Genomic DNA, 16,871 nt, shown 5'->3' with positions numbered 1-16,871 from the left:
ATAAGTTGTGGCATAGTCACATAATGGAATACTCTGCAGTAATGAGAATGAATGACGTAAAACCAAACTCAACCATACAGATCAATCTCAAAAACAAGATTGAGCTAAAGAAGCCGGACACAAAATATGGTCTGTTGTGATTCCACTTACATAAAGTACAAAAACAGACCAAATTAATTTATGCTTTTAGAAGTCAGGATAATGGTTGCTTTTGCAGAAAGAGAGATTGAAAGAAGGCATGAGGAGAGCTCCTGGGGTGTTGGAAATGCTGCTTTGTAAATTGAATTCTGGGTGTTCAACTTGTGAAAACCAGCCAAGCTATACTCTTTTTTTTTTTTTGACTGAGTCAAAGTCAGAGAGAAGGACAGATAGGGACAGACAGGAAGGGAGAGAGATGAGAAGCATCAATTCTTTGTTGTGGTTCCTTTGTTGTTCATTGATTGCTTTCTCATATGTGCCTGGACCGGGAGGCTACAGCAGAGCAAGTGACCCCTAGCTCAAGCCAGAGACCTTGGACTCAAGCCAACAACCTTGGGCTTCAAGCCAGTGACCTTTGGGCTCATGCCAGTGATCATTGGGTTATGTCTATGATCCCACGCTCAAGCCAGCGACCTTGCACTCAAGCAAGATGAGTCCACGCTCAAGCAGCGACCTCAGAGTTTTGAACCTGGGTTCTCTGCTCTGTCCACTGAGCCACCACCTTGGCAGGCTCAAGCTATACTGTACTCTTATGTTTGTATACTTTTTAGTATTTATGTTTCAATAAAAAGGTAATAAAATACTGATGATTGGGTTGGAAAATACCATTAAGATAATCAATAGGTAAGCTATAAATCATAAGGAAATAGTCATAAACATAACTGACAACTGATATCCAAGATATAAAATAATTTCTATAACTTGGTAATAAATACAAACAACCCAATTAAAACAAAATGGGCAAGAGATTTGAATGAACACTTCACAAAAGAAGATATACAAATATCCAAAAAACACATGAAAACATGCTAAAAATTATTATGTTTCGAACCAAAATAAATGACAATGTGCTACTATTACACACTCACTAGGGTGGCTACAATTTAAAAAGACTGTTCATACTGAATATTGGTGAAGATGTAGAACAACTGGAAATATAATATATAGTTGATGGGAAAAATCTGGCACTTTCTTAAAACATAAATATATGCTTAACCTATCCTTCTTTTCACTTCTAGTATTTTTCCAAGAGAAATGAAAACATTTGTCCACAAAAAGATTTGTATAAGGCCCTGGCCGGTTAGCTCAGCGGTAGAGCGTTGGCCTAGCGTGCGGAGGACCCGGGTTTGATTCCCGGCCAGGGCACACAGGAGAAGCGCCCATTTGCTTCTCCACCCCTCCGCCGCGCCTTCCTCTCTGTCTCTCTCTTCCCCTTCCGCAGCCAAGGCTCCATTGGAGCAAAGATGGCCCGGGCGCTGGGGATGGCTCCTTGGCCTCTGCCCCAGGCGCTAGAGTGGCTCTGGTCGCAACATGGCGACCCCCAGGATGGGCAGAGCATCGCCCCCTGGTGGGCAGAGCATCGCCCCATGGTGGGCATGCCGGGTGGATCCCGGTCAGGCGCATGCGGGAGTCTGTCTGACTGTCTCTCCCTGCTTCCAGCTTCAGAAAAATGCAAAAAAAAAAAAAAAAAAAAAAAGATTTGTATAAGAATGTTCATAGCCTGACCAGGCGGCGCAGTGGATAGAGCATTGGGCTGGGATGCAGAGGACCCAAGTTCGAGACCCCGAGTTCGCCAGATTGAGTGCAGGCTCATCTGGTTTGAGCAAAAAGCCCACCAGCTTGAACCCAAGGTTGCTGGCTCCAGCAAGGGGTTACTCAGTCTGCTGAAGGCCCACGGTCAAGGCACATATGAGAAAGCAATCAATGAGCAACTAAGATGTTGCAACACGCAATGAAAAACTGATGATTGATGCTTCTCATCTCTCTTCGTTCCTGTCTGTCTGTCCCTGTCTATCCCTCTCTCTCTCTCTGAAAAAAAAAAAAGAAAGAGTTTTCATAGAAGATTTATTCATAGTAACTCCAAACCAGAAGCAACCCAAATGTCTAATAAGAAAAGGTAGCGGACACACATGACATAGATAAATTAAAGAAAAAGTTATGCTGAGTGGAAGAAGGCTATATGATTCCATTCTATGAAGTTCTAAAACAAGCAAATTTCATCTGGCCGTGGGAAAAGTCCAGCAAAGAGATCGCCTCTGGGAGGGAATAGGGTGAAGATTGGCAGGAAAGGAGCTATAAGGGAACTTGCTGGAGCAATGGTAATGTTCTATAGCTTGATGGGGGTTTGGATTATCCAGGTGTACGCAATTGTCAAAACTCAACAAATGGACACTTAAGAGTTTTTGCAGTTCATTAAAAAAATTTTTTTCATTTACTGATTTTAGAAAAAGAGATGGAGGGAGAGAGAGAAACATCAATTAGCTGGTCCACCCATCAGTACATTTTACTGGTGATTACTGTACATGCCTTGACCCGGTATTGAACCCGCAACCTTGGCTTATCAGGACAAGACTCAAAGAGACATTTGTATACAAATATTTATAGGAGCATTATTCACAACAGCTAAAAGGTGGAAACAGCCCAAGATTCTACCAACAGCTGTTGAATAGCTAAACCATGTGGTATATCCATTCAGTGGGATATTATTCATTCATAAAAAAGAATGCAGTACTGATACATGCTACAACATGGATGAACCTGAAAATATGCTAAGTGAAATAAGCCAGTCAGAAAAGGACAAATATTATGTGATGCCGCTTATATGAGGTATATAGATAGAATAGACAAATTTACAGAGACAGAAATTTGGTTAGAAGTTACCAAGGGCTAGGTAGAGGGATAATGGGGAGTAAATATTACATAATGATTAAGAGTTTCTGTTGGGAATGATGGAAAAGTTTTGGAAATAGTGGTGATAGCCTGACCTGTGGTGGTGCAGTGGATAAAGCATCGACCCGGAATGCTGAGGTCGCTGGTTCAAAACCCTGGGCTAACCTGGTCAAGGCACATATGGGAGTTGATGCTTCCTGCTCCTCCCCCCTTCTCTCTCTCTCTCTTCTCTCTAAAATGTATAAATAAAATCTAAAGAAAAAAATAGTGGTGATGGTTGCAAAACATTATGAATGATAATACCAGTGAATTATACACTTAAAATGGCAAATTTTATGTTATATATAGTTTGCCACAAACAAACAAAGGAATGAAGTACTGATGTGTGCTATTGTGAACAAAAAGGGACTATCTTGGCAAACCTGACAAGCTCAATAACTGAAAGTAACAGGATTTTTTTTTCCAGGATATTTTGATCATTAAAAAAAAAAAATTCCTAACAGAGTTGTGGTGGGCGGTTGCATCCTAAGGCCTATATGATAGATTAATCTGTACCTTGAGCAAGCCCTGTCTGTTTTTTGTTTTTTTTTTGTTTTTTTTGTTTTTTTTTTTACAGAGACAGAGAGAGAGTCAGAGAGATAGGTAGGAACAGACAGACCAGGAACGGAGAGATGAGAAGCATCAGTCATCAGTTTTTTGTTGCGACACCTTAGTTGTTCATTGATTGCTTTCTCATATGTGCCTTGACCGTGGGCCTTCAGCAGACCGAGTAACCCTTTGCTCGAACCCGCGATCTTGGGTCCAAGCTGGTGAGCTTTGCTCAAACCAGATGAGCCTGCGCTCAAGCTGGCGACCTCAGGGTCCCGAACCTGTGTCCTCCGCATCCCAGTCCGATGCTCTATTCACTGCGCCACCGCCTGGTCAGGCCCTGTCTGTTGTTTCTGTGCATCTATAACAACATATTTTTTTAATTAATTAATTTATTTATTTATTTTACAGGGACAGAGAGAGAGTCAGAGAGAGGGACAGACAGGGACAGACAGACAGGCACAGAGAGAGATGAGAAGCATCAATCATCAGTTTTTCATTGCGACACCTTAGTTGTTCATTGATTGCTTTCTCATATGTGCCTTGACCGCAGGCCTTCAGCAGACCAAGTAACCCCTTGCTCGAACCAGTGACCTTGGGCTCAAGCTGGTGAGCTTTTGCTCAAACCAGATGAACCTGTGCTCAAGCTGGCGACCTCGGGGTCTCAAACCTGGGTCCTCTGCATCCCAGTCCGACGCTCTATCCACTGCGCCACCACTTGGTCAGGCTATAACAACATACATAAAATGTGACAATGATCTCTTCTCTAGACCTCCAAAGATAATTGCCTGGTGCATGATGAGGCAACCTCAACATTTTTCACCATTACCCTTCAACTGCATACCTTCACTATCCTGCACCCACCAATATGAAAGAAACATGTATGTCTCTATTTTGCTTTTTATCCAATCCTAGAGATTTCCCCGCTTTGCTTTCTCTCACCTTCTTAATCTGCCACTGAGAGATTTGTGTAACTTTTCTTATGTCTTCTGCTTTGATAGTATAAAATAAACTGCAAAACTGCTATTTCCCAGAGCATTATCTCAACCCCTTGAGATTTTTCTTCTAGGACTAACCACCAAAATCTTGGCTCATAATAAACTCTTTGAACTTCTCTTTAGGTTTGGAATGTCTTTCATCAACATTACAGCTTGGATAAGCCCCCAAAACATTATGCTAAGTGACAGAAGCCATACATCAAAGGTCACACATTGTATGATTTATGTGAACTATCCAGAGCAGGAAGTCTGGAGAAACAGAGAGCAGGTTGGTGGTTGCCTGGGAGGGGGGAGAGGAGAGGTGAGAGTGTGGTCAGTGGGGACAGCGTGTTCTTCTGGAACGGCGAAAAAATTTTGAAACTAAAGAGAAATGGTTTTTGCACATAGTAATGTACTACATGCTACTAGATTGTACACTTTAAAATGGACAATTATTCATCCACAGTTGAATGGATAAAGAAAATGTTTACATATACAAAATAAAATATTCAGCCATAAAAAAGAAGGAAATCTGGCCATCTGCAACAACATGAAAAGACCTTGAGGGCATTATGCTAAATGACTTAAGTCAGACAGAAAAGATAAATACCATATGATCTCACTTGTATGTGGAATCTAAAAGCCAAGCAGACCCTCCCACCCCGGCCACCACCACCAAGCTCACAGATATAGAGGTTGCCTGAGGGAGTGTGTGGGGGACGGCTAAAATGGGTGAAGGGGGTCAGAAGGTACACAGGTCCAGTTATAAAATAGATAACCTGACCATGCCTTCTCGAAGTCCCATCCGTTTGAGATGGTTCCCAGGCTCCAGCCACCACTTGAGCTCTCCACGGATCCCACCTGCTCCTGCACCACCAGGGGCTCCTGCCCATTTGCAGCTCCTGTAAATGCGAAGACTGCAAATGCACCTCCTGCAAGAATAGCCGCTGCTCCTGCTGCCCCAGGGGCTGTGCCCAGGGTGCCCAGGGCTGTATCTGCCAAGGCATCGGACAAATGCAGCTGCTACGCCTGATGTCAGGGGGAGGCTGCTCCCAGGTGTTAATAGAGCAACGTGTGCAAACCTGCATTTTTTGTGTTGAGGTACGACCCTGACCCGTTAGCTACATCTCTCTTTTTTTTTTGCTATAAAATACATGAATAATAAAAGTTGTTGACTTTAAAAATAAATAAATAAATAATAAGTAAGTCATGGAATATAATGTTCAGCACAATGACTACAGTTTGTAATGTACTACATATTAAAAAGTAGTTAGGAAAAAAAAGTAGTTAGGAGAGTAGATTTTGAAAGTTCTCATCATAAGAAAATAATGTTGTAACTATGTGTGGTGATAGATGTTAACTAGACTTACTGTGGTGATAATTTTGCAACATATACGAGTATCTCAACATTATGCGGCCCTGGCTGGTTGGCTCAGTGAATACAGCTTTGGCCCAGCGTGCAGATAACCCAGCTTCAATCTCTGGTCAGGGCTCACGTGAGAATGACCGTCTGCTTCTTTCCCCCTCCTTTCCTTTCCTCCTTCCCTTTCTCTTTCCCTCTCGCAGGCAGTGGCTCGGTCGTTTTGAGCATCGGCCCCAGACAGGATTTGCTGGGTGGACAGGTGGATCCTGGTTGGGGCACATGCGGGAGTCTATCTCCCCTTCTCTCACTTAAAAAAAAAGAGAAAGAAAGAAACATTATGTTGTACACCTGAAATTAGTGTACATGAAAGGTTATGTCAATTGTACCTCAATTAAAAAAAAATTCTGACAATCTAACCTGTGCAGCCCCTTCCCAAACCTGTGCCTTATTATCCCCCAGCTCACAATCTAGGACTTCTATCCGGGAACATGAAGGAAGAGTTGATTCTCACTTCCTATGCAAAAGATAACATTTCTATCAGGTGGGGAAGTGGCCCAACATTAACCATAGCCCTTAAAAACCCCTCTCTGGGTCCTCAGGATCTTCTGGGAAATGAGTCTCTTCCTTGATTCAGTGATCTTTGGGTTCATTCATTTATTAGGTACTTAATATATATCAGATTAGGTCCTGGCCCTTAGGCTGCACAAAACCTGCATGGGCGAGGAGGTGGGAACAGATCACATACAGAAACTAACTATAATGATATGCAACATTTACCCTGGACATCTCTACTAAGAGGAAGACTAAATAAATCAGAGAAAAACAAGTACCATATGATTTCACTTATATATGGACTGTAAAAAACAAACTAAATGAAAAACAAGCCTGACCAGGTGGTGGCGCAGTGGATAGAGTGTCGGACTGGGATGCAGAGGACCCAGGTTTGAGACCTCGAGGTCGCCAGCTTGAACGTGGGCTCATCTGGTTTGAGCAAAGCTCACCAGCTTGGACCGAAGGTCGCTGGCTCCAGCAAGGGGTTACTCGGTCTGCTGTGGACCCCAGTTAAGGCACGTATGAGAAAACAATCAATGAACAACTAAGGTGTCACAACAAAAAACTGATGATTGATGCTTCTCATCTCTCTCCATTCCTGTCTGTCTCTCTGTCTGACTCTGTCTCTGTAAAAAATAAAAAAATAAATAAAAACAACAAAAATTTTAAATGAAAAACAAAACAGAAACAAACTCACAGATACAGAGAAGAAATAGATGGTTGTCAGATGGGACAGGGGTGGGGGGCATCTGGGTGAAAAAGGCGAAGGGATTAAGTACAACTTGGAAGATACAAAACAGTCACGGGATGTGAGGGACAGCGTAGGGAATATAGTCAGTAATATGGGTACTAGACTCATTGGGGAGATCACTTTGTAAGTTATATAAATGTCTAACCACTACACAGACACTAATATATTATACGCCAACTGTAATAGAAAAAAAAAAAGATGAAACTAAATACGCCTGGGGGAGAGAGACAGCTTCTGAGTGGTGGGAGGGAGCACATGGCTATTGGGAAATGGGAGGGAGGGGGCAGAGAATGAGCCCAGAGCAGGTGATGGGGCTGGACTGTGAGGGCAGGTGAGGAATTCGGGCCACATCTCGTAGCCCACAGGGACCATTACAGCAGTTTTTGTGATCTGGGGTGGCCCTCGGGGACTCTGGGAATGCCTTGAAGTTGTGTATAAAATTATGTGTGTGTATTTTTTCTGGGGAATATCCTCAGCTGCCATCACATTCTCAAAGTGGTCTGTGTCTCAAACGTGTTTAAGAAGTGAATTGTTGGCCATGCTGATTTTTGTTGCTTTCCCCCAGCGGCCGGGGTTCCAGCCAGTCTGATGCCTCCCCAGGTCACAGCCCAGTACTGCCTGAATCACCTGTTCTTCGCCAGCCTGCTCTCACCCCCAGGAGCCGTCCCAGCAGCCCTTACCACCGGGCCACCTCTGCATTAGTTAGTCACGGTTGTTTGGCTCCCATGTTTGAGTCTGTGGGTTTTCTCTCCATAGAGGGCCGCACCTATTGCCTCCCACTCCTAACCTGCCACTGTCTTGCTCTACTTTCTTTTTTTCTTTTGTTCCACTCTTTTATTCTCCTGACACAGCTCTCGGATGTCACCGATGAGTGATGAGCAATGTTCCGGGTGCTGAATCTGAAGTCACCCTAGGGTACTGTCTCTTCTTCCACCTCCTCCTCCTCCGCACCTTCTGAAAAGCTCTTCTCTCTTGACCTCCCTGACATTGCACCTGTGTGCCTGGGCTCTCCACCTACTTCTAAGATCACTGCTTTCTCTTTCTCCCTTTTTAATGTTATTTCCTTACCTTAAAAATGGTGAGTTTTAAAAAATAGAAAATGCATGCACATGGGGAAAAATGTCAAACAGAACAAAAGAACATGTAATGATAGTTACTTCCTCTCCCTCCCTGATATTTCTCCCTCTCCTGATTTTCAGTTCCCTAAAATTTCTCTCCACGGGCAACTGTGTTCACCTCCCTTTGAAATCCTTCCAGAACTGTGTCCCATACAGTAGCCACTATTTATATACGACTGTCGAGCACTTAAAATGTGGTTAGTTGCCTGACCTGTGGTGGCGCAGTGGATAAAACGTCGACCTGGAAATGCTGAGGTTGCCGGTTCGAAACCCTGGGCTTGCCTGGTCAAGGCACATATGGGAGTTGATGCTTCCAGCTCCTCCCCCTGTCTCTCTCTCCTCTCTGTCTGTCTGTCTCTCTCTCTCCTCTCTAAAATGAATAAATAAAAATTAAAAAAAAATAAAAAAATAATGTGGTTAGTTTGAGTTGAGATGTGTTGTGGGTTTAAGAGGCATGCCAGATTTCAAAGACTTAGGACTACAAAGAAGACTACAAATTATCTCATTAATAATTTTCAAATAGACAATTAGAACTCAATCAAGCTGGAAAAAGAATTTTAAAATATTGATCAAATGTTAAAATGATACTATTTTGGATGCATTAGATTAAATACACTATATTAAAGTTAACTTCACTTTTTTCTTTAATTACATGGCTTAGATTTGTGGCTAACATAATTTATTGGACAGTGCTATGTTAGAGCTGGATTTTGTTTATAAGCATATATGTATATATTCCTTTAAAAATACAACACATAAATAGCACAGTTTGCAGACTTCTGTAAATTTTTTGTACTCCACCATCTTTCTCAGAGATTGTATCATACTAGCTTATCTAAGCCTGCTTCGTTCTTTGTTAATGTCTGCATAGCGTGTACGTAACCAGCCTTCTAGTGATGAGCATTGAAGTTGTTTCCAATCTTTTTATTACTGAGACAGTCAGTGAGTCTCCTTGAACCTACACCTTTGGGCATGTGGGCAAAGATGTCTGTAGCCGGAATTCCCGGAAGTGGATTCACTAGGAGTGGGTGTACCTGGAGCACTGTTGTTGATGGCTTGTCTCTTTGTGTCCTGCAGGGCACAGGCCGGTAAATTGTGATTATTTGTTGAACAGGAAGCTCAGATGTGTAGAAGTTCTGAGCTGAAAGGCCTTGGAGTTCACTATTTATTTGTTTACTTCACATTTTCTGAACTGCCATGGGTCTATAAAAAGTTCGCAGATGAGCAGATGGGGTTTCTGCCCTTGAGGTGCGCACAGTAGAATAAAGAGACAGGCATGTGAAGAAATGATTATAGTCAGGTGCTATAATGAGGGTGCATGTGAAACGCAGTAGGAGCTTTTTTTTTTTTTTTTTTTTTTTTTTTTGCATTTTTCTGAAGCTGGAAACAGGGAGAGACAGTCAGACAGACTCCCGCATGCGCCCGACCGGGATCCACCCGGCACGCCCACCAGGGGGCGACGCTCTGCCCACCAGGGGGCGATGCTCTGCCCATCCTCGTGTTGCGACCAGAGCCAGTCTAGCGCCTGAGGCAGAGGCCACAGAGCCATCCCCAGCTCCCAGCGTCCAGCGGAGGGGTGGAGAAGCAAATGGGCGCTTCTCCTGTGTGCCCTGGCCGGGAATCGAACCCGGGTCCTCCGCACGCTAGGCCGATGCTCTACCGCTGAGCCAACCGGCCAGGGCCAGTAGGAGCATTTTATAGATGATGAAACTAAAGTCCACAAGCCAGAGAGAGAGAGAAATATCAATTTGTTGTTTCACTTATCCATGCATTCATTGGTTGATGCTTGTATGTGCCCTGACCATGGATCAAATCCACAACCTTGATGTATTGGTACAATGCTTTAGCAACCTGGGAAGGGCTAGAGTATAAGGTTTTGAGGGTCAGAGTCTAGCTTGTGTTTTCCATCTCTTGTAAGCTTGAGCTCCCCTCCTTCTGCAGTCAATCTATAGTAGTCACCATGACACAACAGTCACTAAAATATGCATTTTATACCTGATATGATTTAAATACCCTAACAGCCCTTGAGGTAGGTCGTCGCCATCTGATGTCAGCATTCCCCACACCCCCACCCCAAACACTGAGTCCATGCTTGCCCCACTGACTTGGCCCTTCGCCATCAGTGCTACTTGGTGAGGTGTGACCAGGAGGCCAGGGGGAGTGCCTTAGGCAGACGCTATACTGGATGGTTAAGGTGACATCTGGATCCAGAACCCAGGCTCAGATGCCAGCTCTACCACTATTACCTGTGGGGCCTTGACCAGTGTATCCTCTCAGCAGTCTCATCTGAATGAGTCCCTACCTCAGAGAGGGCTGAGAAGGCAATGCTTAGACTGCTACCTGCCCACTGTCAGTGTCCAGACATGGAGGCTGTGTTTGTGAGGCTGGACACATTATTTTAAATAGAATAGTGGAATCAGGCTCTGGAGCCCGTGAGCACCTCTTTTGTTATAATATCCTTATTTTCCAATCTCTTATTTACCAAACACATTTAGTCAGACAATACAGTCTTACGACAGATTTAGAAAAGCTTTAAAAAATAGCTCATGAATGAATAGCTCAATGAATGAATGGATAAACAAATTACGGTGTATCCATACAATGAAATGTTATTCAGCCACCTCTCCAACTTGGGCTTTTGGGGGGCATGGGAAGAGGGGTTCTAAAGCTGGTAGGGGCCAGAGAGGGCTTGAGTTAAGGTGGGTTGGCCATGCTGGGCAGAGGGCTGGTCAATTCTGAGATGGTCACCTGCTCAAATAACCAAACACAGTTCCTGCCCAGGTTTGGGTAAAGAAGAAAAGGAAGTATTTCAGGCAGCAGTGGAAGCTGAGGCCTACTCTCGAGTGTTTGTTTCACTTTCTGACTCACTGCCCGTGCTGGGTTGATGTGATTCGGTATGTTAAAGGTCAATTTGGAGAGTGAATAATACCTAGCAATAAACTTTAAGGCTCCTCAACTCTCCAGCTAGTTGGATGATTTACCTTACCTCTTTGAGCTTTAGTTTTCCTGTCTATAAAATATGGGTTAATAAAAAATAAAATAGAAGAGTCCAGTAGCCAGCCTATAGCGACACTCAATAATCCAAGTCTAAAACCCCTAAGTTGCCTTTTATTTCAAGTCTGGTTAAAATGATCTTCACTTTATCTCACCTGAGCAGGAAGCTCTCCATGGGAACTTCTGACTCCAGCACCTTCCCTCTCAATTCACTTTAGCAGCACATAGGTCACCTGCATGGGCAGGGTGGCAGCTGGCCCATCACTTGGGCAGAGGCAGCGTGGTGGGAAAGAGTGTGGCAGAAAGGACCTGCCTTCATGCCACTGAGACATGCTTCCCGTGTCTCTGGTCAGCTGCTACCCCCACCCCTGTGCATGACCCCTCCTCCTGGGGGTCATGTTTCCCAAGATTCCTCCTGTCGGGGTCTGTTCTGGATCCCACCTCAATGGGCTGTGGGCTCCTGTGGCTCTGTCCTCCTCACCTCTCACTGGCCACTCAGATGAGGGCTGCTAGCTGCTCTGTCTTTATTATCCACTAGGTGGCTTGACAGGTGCTGGGCAGGTTTGCTGGGCTTTGCAATTATAGGCAGCAAACATTTTTTAAACTACATTGAATAAAACATGTGGTCCTCTCTCCATGACCCTTACCCCTGCCCAGTGTCATTCAGAGAAGGGAAGAGGAAAGAAGCAACGGGTTAAGTGAAGGGGGCAGTGATATATATCTGTGACTCTGGTGGCATGGTTAAGGCATGTGGACAGTGAAGTCAGGTGACCTGGGTTCAAATTCCAGCTTTTCACCAATAGCTGTGTGACCGAGGGCAGATTATTTGACCGCTCTAGACCTTAGTTTCTTCATCTCTAAAATAGGGGAATTAAAAAATAAATAAATAAAATAAAGTAGAGAAATGATCAGAACCAGCCTCCTAAGGATGTTGCAAGGGCTTATTGGTTAATATTTGTAAAGTGTTTTGAATAAGGTTTGGTACAGAGTAAGTAATCAATATATTTTTATTGTTATTATTCCAAGAAGGGAAGGAAAAGCATTTCAGGTAGAAGGAATAGCGTATGTCTACGGCCATACCACCCTGAACACACGAGATCCTTGTCTGATCTTGAAGCTAAGCAGGGTGGGGCCTGGTTAGTAACTACTTGGATGAGAGGAACAGCATATGCAAAGACCCTGCAAGTGTGAAGAGCTGAAGGCTGGCAGACCTGGTGGGGTGCAGAGGCTTGGGGAGTGTGGTGTGAGATGCAGGTGGAGGCAGGTAGGACTTGGAAGCAGGATAAAGAGCCTGGTTGTTGTCTAAGAGAAATGGGTCTCATTTGAAGGGAGGTTAACTTGACCAGATTAACTTTTAGAAAAGTTTACTTTAGCCAAAGGGAGGCAGGCAGGCCATTTAGTGGGAGGCTTTTAAAATTTTAATTTTTATCATCTTTGAAAAGATACTGAACGGATTTATAATAGAGTATTTCTTTACGATAATGATTATTACTTGCTCCAGTTATAAAAAGAATGGTGAAAACACACAACATAAAATTTACCATTTTATCCACTTTGAGTGTGCAGTTCGGTAGTGTTACAGATATTCACAATGTTGTAGAGCTGATCTCCAGAACTTTTTCATCTTGCAAAACTGAAACTGTCCTATGAAGCACTAACTGCCCACTTCCCCTTCTCCACAGCCTCTGGGAGCCACCATTCTACCTTCTGTCTTCATGAATTTGACTACTCCAGGTACCTGACAAAAGTGAAATTATACAGTATTGGCCCTTTTGGGACAGCTTATTTCCCTTAGCACAGTGTCCTTAACGTTCATCCCCATGGTAGTGTGTGTCAGGAGGCTTCTGCCGGAGCCAGGAGGAGAGCTGGCGGGGGCTAGGACTAGGTCTGGCAACAGAGAGGGAAGGAAGTAGGTGGGACCGGAGAGATTTGGGGCAGGTAGAGTGACAGGATTTGGTAACTGATGGGCAGGTAGTGAGTTTGAATGAGGCAGTGCTCCTGCCTGTAGCCTTGGCCTTCGGAAGGGACCATGGACAAACCAGTGGCACTCAGACTTGTGGACTCCTTTGGAGAAAGGAGAAGGGGCGTGACTTAGGGACTGAGTTGGGAGCAGAGGAAACTGAGAAAGAACCTCTTCGCTGTCCTCGGCCAGGGCCTAGTGGAAATCTGAGGGGACACAGGAGCAGGCAGCCACTCTGGCTTTTTTGTCTCCTGGTTTATATCTTCCGACAGAGTGCAGACCCCCGTCCACCGGAATGGTGGGTCTCTATGGCATCCGAGGTGAAAAGCAGGAGGAAGCACCTACAAGTTCTGCAGTCTGTCCTTCTTCAGGTCCCACCAGGCTGGGCCACCCTTCTGTCTCTCATCTCTCTCATCCTCCTTGGAATTGTCAGGGACCTTCCCACCAGGCACCTCTCCCTGCTCCCATCTCCCCAAAGAGGTGGATGATTCTCCCCTCTGAGAGAGATATCACAGTGGAAAGAGTTTTGACTCCCACCTGTGTGCCAAGTCACTTCTTTCCCAGTAACATGCTCAGTGAGTACATGTCGCATGTTCACAGCAAGCCCACCCTCAGAGGAGCAGAGTTGTCGAGGCAGCTGCGATATTAATTTGAGTGGGTATGGTGGTGGCTCATAAAGAAGGGAGGGTAGTGCCTGACCAGGCGGTGGCGCAGTGGATAGAGCGTCGGACTGGGATGCCGAGGACCCAGGTGTGAGACCCCAAGGTCGCCAGCTTGAGCGCGGGCTCATCTGGTTTGAGCAAAAGCTCACCAGCTTCAACCCAAGGTCGCTGGCTCGAGCAAGGGGTTACTCGGTCTGCTGAAGGCCTGTGGTCAAGGCACATATGAGAAAGCAATCAATGAACAACTAAGGTGTCGCAATGAAAAATTAAAGATTGATGCTTCTCATCTCTTCGTCCCTGTCTGTCTGTCCCTGTCTATCCCTCTCTCTGACTCTCTCTCTCTGTCTCTGTAAAAAAAAAAAAAGGAGGGTAGCTCCTTTTTTGGTATGTGGTTTTGGTGCTGGGCATGGTGGGGAGGAGTTTTCAGAGCTAGAGAAGATGAGGTTTTTCTTGAACTGTTTTTTAAAATTTTATTTATTGATTTTAAAGAGAGGAGGAAGGCAAAGGGAGAGGGGAGAAGCGGGAAGCATCAACTCATAGTTGCTTCCTGCATGTGCCTTGATTGGGCAAGCCAGGCCGGAACCAGGGATCTCAGCGCTGCAGGTCAAGGCTCTATCCATTGAGCCCCACAGGTCAGGTTCTTGAAATGTGTCTTTGGAAGATTTTTATCATTTTAGTGGAAAGTTCAGGGGGTGGAGTCAGAGGAAAAGAATTCCAGGCAGGGAAAACATGGGAAGCGATGCATGCCTTCAGCTTGCTACCAAAGATCTGTTGAGAGCTCAGCGGGGTCCCAGGCGCCAGGACTTTGTCCTGCTGGGTGGTGGTGGGGAGGTGAGGAACTTCTGGCAGGGAAGCCATTTCGGACTGCGGTCCGCAGGAGACAATTAGAAACATTTTTCACAAAGCTAGGTACCCAGTGCTGTTGGAAAAGCCAGGCAAGTATTAATTGATGTAATGCCACAGAACCCTGTGCAGCAGTCGCTGTCACAACGCCAGATCACAGCGGGTAGCATTTGAATCAGACAGTCCGGTCCGGCCTCTGTGCTTCCCACTGCTGTATGAGGCTGGATAACCAGCCAGCTTCGAGCGGGAGATTTAGGACAGGGCTGGAAAGGATTAAGGAGGAAACGGGCCCCAGGAGCTGGCCTCCGATGGATGTGGGCCCATGGGGAAGATGAAGTTATGGCAGGTGCTTTGTGTATAGAAGTTGCTCTGTCAACCCAGCCACCTCCCCCCTGGTCCTGTCCACTGTCACACACATGTCTGCTGTCCCCTCTGTCTCCTTTCTGGCTGTCTCTCAGGGCAGCCTGCCCTCTGGAGGTCTCTCTCTTTGTTATTTCCTCAAGAGGCCAGAGGTGGCTTTGAAGCCCTCTCAGCTCTTTAGAGAGAGAGGTACAGGCAGTTCAAGGGATGTAGGTTAGAAGAATTTGGAAATGCAGATGGACTGCATGAGGACTTTCGATTTTTGTTCAAAACATCTGAGTGCCTCTGTGGGCCTCCCACCCCCCAGAGGATCACCAACCGCTGACACAGAGAGGATGTGAGAGCACCTATCGGGGGTGGGGGCTGCTGTGAGCTTGGGGCAGGGGCAGGCAAGGCTGTCACCCCCCACCACCACCACCACCATGCCAACACAATGGAAGGGCCAGGGCATCAGCCCCCAGGAGGGGCTGGCGGGGAAGCCTTTGAAGCAGAAACCAGCCTTGGAGGGGAGGCTGGGGGAGCACGTGCGTTAATACTCTCCCCACAGCAGCTGTTGCCCTGGGTTTTCCGTTTCCATGGTAGGCAGCGGCATCACCAGCCTAGCTCAGAAACTCCCGGGCCTGGAGGCAGAGCCTGAGCTTGGCTCATGCACTGCTGGGTGTCACTGGGCAACTCACCTCCCTCTCTGGACCTCGGTTGTCTCATCTGTAGCATGAGTGACAGTGGCTAGATCACCTCCCGCGTTTCTTCCCACTGCATCAGTTAGGATTTATGTCCTTGATAACGTGGCCTCTGCACACCCCTGTCTCATCCTCCGGGTGGGGCTCGGGCCTGGCTAGGCCCAGGAGATGTGCTGAGACTGTCTATCCCCCAGGCGAGGCCTCTCCTGGCTCCTTCTACCTGGTCTGCGGAGAAGAAGGTTGAGGTGGGGTCGCAGAGCGGGGGAAGCGGGTAGCAGGTGCAATTGGAGGGCAGCTGTGTGAGGAGACCCCCGATTCCTCTGCAGGGCCCCTGCGCTGCCAGCTACCCTGACATCCCTGTGCAGCAATTTCAGTTTCTATTTTAAACAGTTTGGGTTGGTTGCTTCCCTGCCTTCCTGCTGGGTGTTTATAGTGAGGAGAATAATTGGTAATATTTGCACAGATGTGCTGGCACTGCAGCTCATCAAGGGCACCTTTACCCAGGGGACCCTCCCTGCCCCCAACCTCTCGGCCGGCCCGAGGAGCCAGCCTGGAGGGGGCTAGCTGCAAGGCCCTGTGACTCCCCAGCCCCAGGCAGTGAGGCCCAGGCTGGGAAGCAGGAGGCCTTAAGTGCCCCAGGCAGGCCCAGAGGCAGAGGCCTCGGCCTGACAGGGGAGGGGGCCCTGTCTGTGTTGTAAGGACGGAACAGCATGGGCCCTTCTGAGGGGGCTGCAGGAGGGAAGCCCCAGAGCTGGTTCCTGATTCTATTTTCTCCCACAAAGCGTGACTTTGCAGCTGGGGGTAAGGGATGATGGAGGCTGGGGAGTGTGTGTGTGTGTGTGTGTGTGAGAGAGAGAGAGAGAAAAGGGAGAGGGAGCAGGACCAGGATTGAAAATAGAAACTCAGTGGCTTCTCGCTGCTCTGGAGGCCTGGAGCCCTGTTCTGGAGGGCTCGTCCGGCTGTGCGGTGGCCTGCCTATCTGGCAGGGCCCCGACTGGGGTATGCGCTGCCCACTGTCCTTTCCAGGGTCCAGCAGACTGGTGATGGGTGACAGCAGGGCAGGCTGGGGGAGACTCCTCAGCCACCACCTCGTCTTCAGCCTTTGAATGTGCAAGCGCTGCCTGTGTTGACACACATGCAAGAATGTGCACGCAG

The 16,871-nt window shown here is 46.5% G+C and overlaps 1 pseudogene; it reads left to right on the top strand.

Moving 5' to 3' along the window:
- Nucleotides 1-5,247: 5,247 nt before the first annotated feature.
- LOC136377017 (metallothionein-2D-like) lies at nucleotides 5,248-5,466 on the top strand (annotated as a pseudogene).
- Nucleotides 5,467-16,871: the final 11,405 nt, after the last annotated feature.

The sequence above is a fragment of the Saccopteryx leptura genome, chromosome 6 (assembly GCF_036850995.1).
Source record: "Saccopteryx leptura isolate mSacLep1 chromosome 6, mSacLep1_pri_phased_curated, whole genome shotgun sequence".
In the NCBI taxonomy this organism is placed as follows: domain Eukaryota; kingdom Metazoa; phylum Chordata; class Mammalia; order Chiroptera; family Emballonuridae; genus Saccopteryx; species Saccopteryx leptura.
Note: the sequence above shows the minus strand (reverse complement) of the source record. Positions and strands in the feature narration are given on the sequence as shown.